Source organism: Rhinolophus hipposideros (assembly GCF_964194185.1).
Source record: "Rhinolophus hipposideros genome assembly, chromosome: 21".
NCBI classification, from domain to species: Eukaryota; Metazoa; Chordata; class Mammalia; order Chiroptera; family Rhinolophidae; genus Rhinolophus; species Rhinolophus hipposideros.
The window spans coordinates 35,140,122-35,153,819 of record NC_138067.1 but is presented as its reverse complement, the minus strand read 5'-3'; the positions used below and the strand labels follow the sequence as shown (position 1 = coordinate 35,153,819).

The 13,698-nt window shown below is 44.8% G+C and overlaps 1 protein-coding gene across 3 annotated transcripts in view; it reads right to left on the bottom strand.

Annotated features, from left to right (window-relative positions):
* GARRE1 (granule associated Rac and RHOG effector 1) overlaps positions 1–13,698 on the bottom strand; it is a 71,576-nt gene that overhangs the window by 25,576 nt on the left and 32,302 nt on the right. The gene's annotated exons all lie outside the window — the stretch shown is intronic.

The window sequence follows — 13,698 nt, the reverse complement described above, 5'->3', positions numbered from 1 at the left end:
TTAGGTTGTGGGTTGCTACTACATTAGTGCAATAAATTCTCAACCGTCAATTTGAGTAGAAAGTAATAATTAACTGGACATGTGAAATCATATGAAATTAGAAAGTCACCATGCTTTAGAGGATCTGCCTTTGGATCTAGGTGCCTGATTCCTACAGGTCAAAACATTTCAACCAAATAGTAAGCCCTAAGGTTCAGATGGGCCTTCCCACTCCCCCCATTTGGACTCTGGCTCACATCAACCCTGGTTGTCTTTGAGCTCCAGCTAAACCAGAGCAACCCACAATTCCAATTATGTCCACATAGTATTTAGAAGGCAGAGTAAAAGCCATGTGATTAAAAATCTGAAAGGTCAGTTTGACTATAAGAAGATATTCCATTGGAAGTGGAATCCAAAGATACAGGTTATTTTGGTAACAGTGTTAACATAGCTTATGTCATATTTCTAGTCTTACGAAATACAGCTGACAGATCAGTCTCGTAGGAGTCAACAAAACCTACTGGACAACTCCATTTGCCAGTACAGTAGAAACCCTCACCTGAGCTATATCCGTAGTCGGTCGGTTGATGGAACAGTCCTTTAAAGTAGGAAATTCATTTGAAAAATACTATATATATATGTAACACTATGGTAATATGTACTATTAATATGCAATTATAACAACATATATAGTAAAAATACTATATACCACAAACATTTTAAGATATGAGTGTGCATTGGCTCTGGCTCTGGCTACAGCTGTGCTCTGACACTGCCGGTCCCTGTTAGCTTGCTTGCGTTAACTCCAGCTCTAAGGTGAGCTCTGTGATTTCTTATTTCTTTGTCTTTAAAGGAGAGCAAGGACTTGCTACTTGCAAAGAAAGCAGCTTGAGCAGAGACCGGCCAGCAGAGACACTTTCCCCTAATCTTTTACAGCTGTTTTGCCCATACCAAATTTGACAACAAAAACTTTTTACAACTCTTATCATGTTCTGTAACATTCAAATTTCTTCCTACTTCATTGGCTTACACAGACTACTTACAAAAAAATCATTTTATTTATTGAGTTTGCAATTTATCCAATTGGAGGGGCCACTCGCTGCCAGCACTCAGTGCACTGCCTTGGGGAGGTGGGGAAGGGTGGGGAACTATTTCCATTGCCCTCTACAAGGAACTAAAACCCGACCCCAAGCGCCACCCTCTGGACCAGTCCTGTCCCTTGCAGCAGCCCAAAATAAGACTCAACTTTGGACCACTCACTTCCTCGCACAGATTTCAGATGCTGCCCTTTTCTATCCGCGCTGGTCAGAGTTCTGCTTCCTGGACAGAGTGAGTCAGGTAAGTTCCCAGTGGTGACACTTAATGCCTCTGAATTACTTTCTCCTGTGGAAACCACCAGGAGCAAACCAAAACGAACTCACAGAACTCTCACAGCAAAGCCTTCTCCCTCTCTAGGGAACAATCAGAATTATAGGTGAACTCCCATCCAAACCTCCTGGGAGTCTGTCGACTCACACCTCCCTCAAAGCTGCTCCCCATCAACCTGTGCCAGATGGGGTGCAGGGAGGGCAAGCGAGGAAGCAGACCTAGCAACCTAGAGACAAGTGACATCAATAGAATAAAAAGCATCTATTTAGTACTGTACAGAACAACAGCCAGCTTCAATCGAACACTCAGCATGTACTTCATCTATACCAACGATTTCACAGAGATCATCTCATTTAGTTCTAGAAACCACCACATGGGGTCATTCCCACTATATGGACAATAAGCCCAAGACACGGACAAGTTATAAAACTCTGTCAACTGGAGTAGGCACGTGACTTCAGTGTCCCTGCCCTTAGGCAGTGTGCCCCACTGCCATCAACAGGTTCTGAGCAGCTGGATACAGCTGTGGGCTGGCAGCAGTAAGACCAGGCGTGGGACAAGCTCAACCTTCACTGGTTTAGGACAGAGTGGGGATGTCCTAAAGCAACAGTGCCAACACGGGAGGAGCGGCGCTGGGGCCCCGGCACACAGCTCGTCTTCCTCCTCCTTCCTCAGTCTCCTGGCGGGCAGGCTGTGGTACAGAGGGAGCAGGAGGGGCCAGGGGAGACGCCATGCGCCATCTGCTCTGGGATCACATTCTCACAGCTTCCGACCGATACAAGTCAGTCATTCCTTCTGTCAACAATATGTAATATGCGAGTGCCTGGGATGTACGAAGCACAGAGAAGGCCAGAGGATCCACGGGCAAGTGCCGATCCTCGTGAGGGCTCCTTTCTAGTGGTGGGGAACAAACCAGTAAGTAGATATGCACAGACAGCGGCTACTGGAGAAGGAGCGCTAAGGGGCAAGGAGGTGGAAGGACCAAGGGCATAGAGCGTTACCCCACCTCCTTCTAAAAGGGAAAACTCTGGAAAAGGGCTCTAAATGTCTGACGTGGGGTCCCCACTGGGACATTTTCTGACAACGCTGGCTGATGGTAGGATGGGGTAAGGCATCCTCTTAATGCGGAGTGGTAGGATGGTGGAAGGAGGGTGCTGCGGGAGGAGAAAGTGGGGTCAGAGATCTTGGGCAGTTTTAAAAGGCAGACATTTCGTATGTTGGCTCTACAACTTATCACGTTTGACCTTGGATGAGTCATTTAATCTAAGTTTCTTCCCGACGTGGAAGGACCAATAAGAACAAGAATTCAGCACCTTCTTCCTCCTACCCATGATGCATGGAGCATCAATCCAACTTATGGTTGTGATAAAATAATTGTGTTAGAAACAATTCATTAAAAGCCAATCAAAGAATGGTTACCCTGGACCTTGAAAGAGCCATTTTACAGAATATCTGTCCTAAAAGTTGATAGAAAGTAACAGCTGCATACACAGCACGTTCTCCTGAGTAGAGGACAGAGCTCAGCTTCCAGCCTGCCTCTGCCCCTCTTTTCTCTGCAGCATCTCCCGTAACAGACCCCACCCACCCTGATCCAGGGATGGGCTAGTCCTTGAGGTCTTTCTGAGAAATCTAGAAGGCAATATAGACTCTAAAGTTACGCATTTTGAAGAGTGCGACCCCAGGGCAGCGGGCAGCTGTTTTTCACACGGGGAAAGTTCCTGGGACTGCGGGATACAGTGAGGGTGCAGAACAAATGTGGCAAGCTGGGGAACGGAGGAGTGGAATGGTCAAAAAGAGACATTTGAGTTTAAAATGTCAACGGAGCTATGGTTACAGCTCTATCAACGGCCACCATTTATTGAATGCTTCACCCATACCAAGCACTTTGTAGGCAGTGAAGAGACTGCGGGGTGAGAGCAACTGACCCACTGACAGAGGACAACACAGAGGCTTAGACAGAGCCACTGCTCTGATGTCAAGCAGGTAATACGTGGTGCAGCAGAGATCTGACGCCAGGTCTGTTTGACCCCAAACGCTGTGTTTCTAACCACCAGACTGCTCTGTCTCCCTGACAAGACTCAGGATGTAGCCAGAATAGTGTGTGGCTACTAAGAAGAGGGGAGGCACCGTGTGCAGGAACCCTGATGTCTCCTGTAGTGTCAGGCCATGGGGTGGGGACGGAGACTGAGGCCTGGCTCCGTCTTCTCAGGCCGTGGGCAAGAAGCTGGAACAAGAGCAACAAGTGGGCTGGCCTGTGGCTCTCCTGTGTGTCCTGAGGTTATGAGCTCCACAGCAGAGAGCAACTGCTAAGGCTGGCTGGAAAAAGCAATGATAAACAGAGGAGAGCACACGAGGCTTGGGAAAAAGAGCAGCTTCTTCTACCTCTTGAGGGATTCCACACCTCAAACATCTGTCCCGTCCTGTGGCACATCAGGCTCATTTAAGAATTATGAAGAAAGCAATTGGATTTCATCTTACCCTTGGCAGGTGCATTTAAAAAAAACTCATTTACCCAAATGCATCCAAGTTGATGGAATTTCAGGTAAAAAGAGGCCATTACCAGACTTCTGCATTAACAGAAACTTTTTGGTGAGACTTAAATTCCTCATAAGGGCCCAATTCCTGAGTATCGACAATCAGTGACCCTGCCACTTGGGCCTCCTTGGAGCATTCTGGATTATAAACAGCAATCAAGGATCTACGGAAATGAAACCGTGTTTCCTGGGGAGCCCTGATGGTGGAGGGAAAGGGGACATGTTCACTTTTCTATTCCCCTGTATGTGTATCACATCTGCTGTGAAGGCTGTTGTGTTTGTGGATATAATCATGAATCTTTTTGGGTTTTATATTTTATTAATTAAAACAGATTTCAGTTTAAGGTCATCCTATTTTGAGGCCCCAAAGACCACCCTTTCCACACCACAATGGTTTTTGAGGACTGACTCAACTCTATTTCCTAGAATATTTCAAAATTTGGTTTTCATTAGTCCTCTCCTAGAGCTGGGGCCTGACTCAGCCCTTAGCATCTGCATGTGCTGGAATTACAGAGTGCCCAAGACCACCCCATCTCCCAACACGCCCTGTGATTGTCACATCAACACTAAGTTCATTTTCTGCTCACCCTCACTTAACATTTCCTCTTTTTCACATCCCTGCAGAGTTAACAAATAAAACTGTCACATATACTATAGTGTCAAACATTTCTAGGGATTCTAGAATTTATTTCTCATCAAGCTTAAAAAGTCTTGACTGGATAAAATAAAGTTGATTGGGATTGGCTGCTTTTATTAGAAATTCCAAAGGCATTCACTCATTTCTTTCTCTTCAATCCTTACTTATACCTTAAACATTACATTTGGTTCTAAGTGTCCTCAACCTTGCTCTTTTGTTCTTATAATTCCGGAGTCATTACATAATGACCTAACTAAAAGACCAGAACACGACACAAAGACCTAAATGCGTCTCCAGAGAGAGAGAATGCAGTGGATCATGCTTGGACTATGGAAAGTGCTTTATGAAGATTAGATTGCAGTATGAAAATGTAAAAAACAAGCTTATGGAAACTATTAATAACATGTATATATATACATATAGTCTGACCTGAAAACTGATTACAGTAAATGTTTAGTTAAAAATTAAAAAAGCAACAAACAACGTAACAAAAATCCCTTTGCAATCAGTATTAACTTAGATCATAAAGAAGCTGCCACGCTATGTTAGGAGAAAGAACCAGGGGAGGAGAGAAAGCTAGCATGTGCCCGAGGGTGGCTGAGCCAACACCAAATGCTAATCATTCAGACAAAATTACATTCTGCCCCTGGACGTGCTGCTTTACTGCTGGTGAAAATATCAACACACGGTTTCTGATCTCCTACTTCACGTACCAAGCACTGTGGTGTACAAAAGCTTTTATAGCAGAAATACATAGTTGCTGCAAATAAATTAGGGGGAAAAAGATCAGCTAAATAAATAAATGGTACCAAGTATTACTAAATAGATATAACCATTGACTATGTGTTCCTATATAGCCTACACTTGTACCTGAAGATGATTTTTGGAAAAACTAGATCATGTTGTATGTTCTGTTTTTCCAAAATAAAACACCTTTGTCAAAAATTTACTATCATGCCAACACATATAGGAAGTTTTATATCTCAGCTACATTGCTATAAAGCTTGACATAATAAGGAAAATTATAATATATCATCCAGGACATGAAAAGGTGAAATACCACTCAAGGTAACTAGATCCACATTAATTATAGTAGACAGAGAACTCTGTTCTTAGAATAATTTTTCCCATTCAAAATGCAAGTTTGCTCCATAAACAAGCAATTTAATATTGTGGGTTTACATAGGGCAGAGATAAAAATATATTTAAGTCACCCAGAGAGCATATGGCCTAGGAGCCTACTAGAGTTTATGGAATTCTTTTTGTTGATGTGAGTATACTTTTCATTAAAAGTTGGCACTTCAATCAAGAAGAAAGTACTAAAATATCTCTGCACTGATAAGCTGACTAAACGGAATTTGGAATGGAAATTCGACTCCATAAACACTGTCTTCGTCACGCAGGAGAGGGGCTCGCTGTATCCTAGGTGACATGGTACTAGACGCCTCACATGCTACCTCCTGGAGATAGGGGTCACCATCCCCACTTGACAGGGACACTCCTAGCCACTTTTAATCCCATGGTACGCCACTGGTGTCACTGGCGAATCTTGGGCTGAGGTGGCGGAGGGCTTCTCACGCCTCCTCTCAGCAGCATCTGAGATGGTGGGCTTTCTTGAAACACTTGCTTCCGAGACACTGCACTTGCTCCATTCCTTCTCCACGCGGGCTGTTCTTCTGCATCCTCCTTGGCTGCTTCCTATTCGTCTCCTGACCTCTAAAAGGTGCAGTGCCCCAGGGTTGACTGGTCCTTGGATCCTCCCTCTGGTTCTCTAGCTATATGCATTCCCTTCATGACCTCATCCAACTTTACAGCTTTAAATACCATCTACTGACTGATGGTTCTCACATTCACATCTCCAATCTGGACCTCAGCCTTGAACTCAAAATTATATATCCAACTATCTACTTGACATCGCCCCTTGGCTGTCTAATAGGCATTGCAGACCTATTATTCTAGCCTACTCTTCCCCCACGGCGCTCCATCTCAGTAAATAGCACTACCAGTGACCCAGGTGCTCAACTCATAAACCCTGGAGTCAACTTTCACACACACACTCACACACACACACACATACCCTCAATCCAGCGAGTTCTGTTACTAAGGAAGAAAAGGAGACTGGACATTGGGAGAAAATCAGCAATCTCCTCCCCCCCCGCCCCCCCCTCCGGAATTTCCTCTCTTCCCCGAGAGGCTCCTTTCCACGCAGGAAACCTTATAAAACAGAAATCAGGTTATTTCACTCCCCTGCTCAATATAGTCCAATGGCTTGTGATTATAAGCAGAAGAAAATCCAAACTCCTCATTCTGTCCTACGATACCCTACGCGATGTGGTCCCTGATAACTCTCTGAACTTATTCCTATACCTCCTTTCTCTGCTTTCTTTGCCACACTGGCCTTCTTGCTGTTCCTCAAAACTTTTAACAGCTCCCGTCTCAAGCCTTTTGCACAAGCAGTTCCCACTACCTCAGGGTTTCTCAACTTCAGCACTGCTGACATTTGGGGCCAGAGAACTCTCCGCTGGGAGGGGCTGTCCTATGCACTGCAGGATGTCGCCAGCAGCACCCCAGCAGCACCCCTGGCCTCCACTTACTAGACGCCAGCAGCACTGGTTGGGAGATGCAGACACAATCACTCAGATCATAGTGCTTTGAAGAAACTTTGAAATTCTTACTGTTAAAAGGGGGGGGGGGCAGAGAAAAATCCCTTCCTTCTCAGGTGACTTCTGAGACACCAATAAGTACTAATGAGCTTGAATGCGGCAGCAGAGGAAAGCTTCTGAACATCCAGGTGTCTGTTTTGCTGATACAACCTGAAGGGCTACAAGGAAGAGAAATAACAAGACTCTATCTTCTCTGAATAATTCAAATTGAACACCGATAAATCTAAGAGCTTTGTGCTTCTACAAACTTACACCTTTCATGATCTGGGGCCTGAGTCTAGTCACCTACTGTCCCATACTTTATGAAGAAACACCATCCAACCATGGATATCTATGTGTGAAGTATGGGGGGTGAAGTATTGGTCAGAAGCCAAGAGAGAAAGTGAGGTCCTAAAAGATGACAAAAATTGTCCCAAAACACATAATGAGTCAGTGAAATTCTGATTCCCTAATATGCAAGTCCAATATCTTTCATTCTATTCAAACCACCTGGGTCCTCTGGTATAATAGTCAATCTCTTTAAATGAGTAGGAGTTCTCTCACTCTCATCCTAGCATGAGAAAAAGAGGGAGATGTCATTTTTGTGGCAATCAAAAATACTTCTAGACATTGTCCAAGTGTCCTCTGGGGGAGTGCCCATCCTGCCCCCATTTGCTCTACCTGGAACAGCCTCCCCCCTGGAACCTGCATGGCTTTCACTGTCATTGCTCAAATGTCCCATCCCTAGAGAGGACTTTCCTCTACCGGCCCCATCATTCTTTATTTCTCTTCACTGCACCCCTCACTACCTAACACTTGTATGTGCTATTTCTTTTTGTCTGTTCCCTTCTGAGAAGCTGAGCTGGATGAGGACAGGGTCTTTGTTTTGCGCTCTGCTGACTTCTCAGTGCCTGGTACAGAGCAAACGATCCCCCAACACGTATTTGTTGAAAAAAGGAAAGAAAGCAGTTGCTACCTTCCCCATAAAAGCACCAAGCCAGGCCAAGAGCAGCATGATGACATGGCTGAAGGCAGAACCTCATGACGCCAGTATCTTTCTGCAAATGACAACTGAATCTTCCCCCCTAAACTCTTCCCGCTTTCTTTCCCTGGACAGCTTTTCTGCAGCCAGCCCACAGAGACCGGCTGCAACACTTGAGCTTACTTTGAGGTGGTATCACTCACAGGCATGGGGCAGACTCTGACTCTTCTGGAGAATGGAAGGCCGCACACCATGCAAGCCTTCCCTGCAAGTGATACACTCATCCATAAAATGAAGAATCAGGTATAACATCTGTTATGCCTTTGAAGCACATGCTTATTCTTTCAAACCAAGAATTAATACTGTCATTAATTGGAATGCTATTAAGGGAACAAAGCGTATGTGTAAATGAGTAAAAAGATTTTCCATATATGTCTGTGCAAACATATGTGTTTGCTGCTATCTGCATTGATAAATAAACCAATTAAGAGTGGTTATGTCGGGGCTGGCCCGGTGGTTCAGGCGGTTAGAGCTCCATGCTCCTAACTCCGAAGGCTGCCAGGTCGATTCTCACATGGGCCAGTGGGCTCTCAACCACAAGGTTGCCAGCTCAACCCCTTCAAGGGATGGTGGGCAGCGCCCCCTGAACACAGCACCTTGAGCTGAGCTGCCTCTGAGCTCCCGGATGGCTCAGTTGGTTGGAGCGCATCCTCTCAACCACAAGGTTGCTGGTTCAACTCCCGCAAGGGATGGTGGCTGCGCCCCCTGCAATTAGCAACGGCAACTGGACCTGGAGCTGAATTGCGCCCTCCACAACTAAGACTGAAAGGACAACAACTTGAAGTTGAACAGCACCCTCCACAACTAAGATTGACAGTCAACAACTTGACTTGGAAAAAAGTCCTGGAAGTACATACTGTTCCCAATAAAGTCCTGTTTCCCTTCCCCAATAAAATCTTTAAAAAAAAAAAGGAAAAAAAAGAGTGGTTATGTCTAGAACTGGGAAGGAGCTGGAAGGGAGAGCCATTACTTTCGCAGGAAGGGGACTTACGCCATTCAAAAACGTTTGAATTTTTTACCATAAACATGCATCCCACGTAAGAAAAGCTAATGTGATACAATGAATAACCCAAAGCAATATGTGCACAGCATTCCCCTCAGAACGAGGACCACAACACAACAAGGACACTGCCTCCTGAAGCGGACTGTTTACAGGACACATCAGAGATGCTGCGGGCCCAGTGCCAGGCCACTGCAATAAAACGAATATTGCAATAAGGCAAGTCTCGTGAAGTTTTTGGTTTCCCAGGGCATATAAAAGTATGCTTACACTATCCTGTGGTCTACTAAGTGTGCAATAGCATTATGGCTAAAACAACAATGTACATACCTCAAAAAATACCTTATCACTAAAAAGTGACTTATCACTCACTATCATCTAAGCCTTCAGCGAGTAATAATCTTTTTGCTGGTGGGGGGTTTTACCTTCAATTTGTTTTTTTAAAAAAAAGGCAGCATCTGGAAAGTGCAATAAAACAAGGTATATCTATATATTAAAACTTACAATCAATACAATAAGATATATAACCACCGCAAGGGAGGAGACATACACAGATGCGATGGCCTCGTATACCAAAAAAACAACAACAAAACACCACACAAATAAGCCAGCTGCACGTTGGAATTACTGAGTTCAGTCACACGGCTAGAGAGAAGATAAAAATTAAAAATCAGTGGTGTTTCTGTATTATAGGAAAAAACTTTTAAATATTATTTCATTCATTACAGCCACTAAAATATAAATTACTTAATAATTTTAAGAATAGACACAGTCATTAGAAAGAAAACTATGGAATTTTACTAAGAGACATAACGGAAGGCTTCACAGCAAGACATAACAAACCGCTAAAATCCTGAAAAACAAAACAAATAAGCAACGTGTATCTAGGGTCCTAACTGGTCTCTCATTCTCCAACCCTCCCCAGAGGGCGTCTGCCCTGTGGCCTCCCCAACATGCAATCGTGGCTGTGCTGGAAGCAGCCCCTCAAGGAAGCCACTCCTGCCCTCTCAGCCCTGTGGTATGGGTGAGCTTGGCTCTGCCTGTGCTCCAGCACCCGGAGTGGGTTTCCAAGTCAGGCCTGGCCAATCAGTGTGTTCCTTTTATTCTTCTGGCCACAGGGTACAAGGTCGGGCAAGAGACCCAAGCCAAGTCGACCGGATTCAATTCTAGAACTTTTGTCAGAGCTTAGGGGAAAACAGAGGTGCTCTTTCTGCTGAGTTGTTAGGGACCCTGGCATGGAGACAGTCTGCCTGGAAATGAAGGGAACACTCAAGAAGGCAGAGAGAACAGACAAAGGCTAAGTTTGTTCAGTACTATGTGAGCCCCTAGCTCCAGGCACACCCGAAGAGCTCACTTTCTTCAGTTTCATAGGTCAATACAGGAGTCCCCTGCCCTTATCCACAGGGCACATGTTCCAAGGCCCTGAGTGGACACCTGAAACCACGGATAGTACTGACCCCTATGTATACCATGTTTTTTCCTATATATACGAGTACGTGACTATGATAAAGTTTAATTTCTAAATTAGGCACAGAAAGAGATGAACAATATTAACTGATAATAAAATAGGTCCATTATAAAAATATACTATAATAAAAGTTAGGTGAACGTGGTCTTTCTCTCAAAGTACGTCACGGGACTGGACTCAGCCTTCTTGTGATGATGTGAGATGATACAATGGCGACATAAGATGAAGTGAGCTGACCGACACAGGCGTTGTGACGTAGCTACAGCTGACCTGATTATAACATAACCAGCACTGGATGGCTTCTCTGGCATAGCCAAATTGCTAGCGTCACTCCTTGCGGCTTTGGGGCCCTTGTTAAGTAACACAAGCACTGCGGTACCACGGCAGTTGAGAACCTCGATGGCTACTAAGTGACCAATAGGCAGGTAGTGGCTACAGCATGGATAAGCTGGACAAGCGGATGATTCACGTACCAGGCGGGACGGAGTTGGAAGGCAGGAGATTCCATCACGCCACTCAGAATGATGTGCAATTTAAAACTCCAGCATTTTCCATGTAATATTCTGGACCAAGGGTTACTGAAAGTGCGGGAAGTGAAACCATGGGTAAGGGGGAGCGACTGTGCTGTTTTTCTTGAGAAGCAGTACAGTGCTACAGTCAAGAGTTTTACTCTCTACATAGTCAGACTGCCTGGGTCTAAAGTCTGGATCTGCCACAAGACTTCTGATAAATTGCTTAACCTCTCCGTACCTCACTCAGTCTACACATCAATAAAATGGGAATATGAGTAGTATCTAACTCATAAGGTTATTAGTAGAATTCAGTCAGTTAATGTGCAGAGTCTCGGAATAGAGGATGGCATAAGTACCATGTAAGTATTAGCTTCTTGTGGCGTTTACTGTTGTTATTTCAAGTATTTTGATTTGGTTTCTGTCACTTACAGCCATCGTGATTTTTAAAAACAGATCAAATCATATCAGTCTCTTGCTCAAAAGCCCCCTTAAAAAATCCCATCTCATTCTGCATGGCATCTAAACTCAGGGCCTACAAGGTCCTCTGCCCTCCCCTCCCCTCTTCCAGGTTGGTAGGAGGAGGTTCTGGTACGGGGCCTGGGGACTGTCACAGCGAGCTGCGTGGGAGGACACTGAACCGACCAACAGACGTGAGGCTATTTTCCATCTGCATCACGGCACTCATCACACCGACTGTCACGTCTACTTCTTCGTCTTGCCCACCAGGCCTGCAGCGCTTCTCACTGTCCTCACTCATCTTTGCCAGCTTGCAGCCAGCTCGTCTGTATTTCACCCAGGGGGTAGCAGTCAGGTGAGGGGGAAAGCAGGCTAGGAGCTGGGGGGGCCTCAGGAGGGGTCCTGGAGTGAGCAAGGACTCACAGGGGCTCCTCAGCATCAGGCTATCTTCACTTTGCTGGCTCTGAACATGTCCGCGTTAGGTAGAGGTCACAAAGCCCAGTCTCCTGGGGGATGGACAGCAGATAAGGTGTGAGCGCCGCAGGAGGGCTGCCTGGCCTGAGTGAGCAGACAGATACAGGACACAATCCCGTGGCTGCTGCTCCCAGAAGGACTTTAGGCAAATATCGTTTTACAGATGCTAAGATCCCTGACTTATAACGATAAGGAAAGCTGCCAAAACAGGCTATTATGCAATCCTGTGAAATCGCAAGCTGACCAGCAGCCATAAAAATTTAGTATAGAAAATAATTCAGGAAAGCTAGTTCTACATAAAATTACATTCCATGAACTCTTGTTTCTTTCTAATTTGCCACACCAAACCTAATTTTTCCCTCATGTTCACTCAAATCTTTTTAGCAACGATGAAATTTTACATCATATATTCTCCTAAAAGAAAGCAACATGCCAGTTTAGTCACCAAAATTAGGAGTACACCATTCTTTTCTTGACTCCTATCTGCTCCTGGGGTCCTGCCTTCAGACGTGTCTTTTCTGTTCTCATTTGCTTCTTTGATTCACTTTCATTTTCTTCATTTTTCTGAAAAGCATGCACTTTTCTTTTCATTGCTACACCTTAACTCAATAATACTCCCGGCCATATTGTGATTTATAGTACGAAATATATGTATTTGGTCTTCTTCCAAGGTTCCTGGCACACAGTTCCTAAAACCCTTGGAATTTTCTAATAAGAAAGATTAAGTATCTTTTGTTATTCATAACAAGCCTCTTTCAACCAAACCTGAGTTTATGTTGATGAGGTGTCTTCTGGAAAGCCCCTATGGATAGAGGCTGGTTGCCAGGGGAACCAACCACAGGATTAGAGGTTTGGGGAGGGGAAGGGGCTGGAGGTAGAATCAATCGCCCATGGACAATGGTTTAATCAACCACACCTAGTAAATAATGAATTCTAGAAAAGGCCCAAAGGAAGGGGTTCAGAGAGCTTCCATGTTGGTGAAAACATGGAGGTGATGGGGGGAGGCAAGTTCTCCACATCTTTCTGAGATAGGGTGGGGTCAGGGCCTCCAAAAAAAACCCACTAACCTTCAGCTGGAGGCAGAAAACTAGTGGACCAGAACGTGGAACAAACTAGCCAGAACCAAGACGGTGAGGAGATTCACCTCCAATAACCTCCAGCCTCATTATACCCTCATTAAAATACATTTGCATATTAAATAACACCCACCAGCACCACTACACTTCCGAAAAGGACCATTTAAGGACAAAAAAGGGGTATATCTGCAATTCTCAGAAAAGCCCACCCATTTCTGAACTGGAACTAATAGAATATTCCTCCCCTTCGTTTCCATGCGAAACACCTACCAAATAAAATTATTGCCACACATAAAACTGAGGTTGTCTGTCACTCGGAGGCAACCTCTATCCTGCCTGTGGAGTAGATCTTTACTCAATAAACTTTCACTTTACTATCTGGCTTGCTCTTCAATTCTTTCCTGTGCATAGCCAAGAACCCTCTTTCCTGCAACATTCCCACATATCCTGCCCTACGCATCTCTTCTATCTGGCTACTCCTGAGTTATATCCTTTTATAATCTAGTAAGT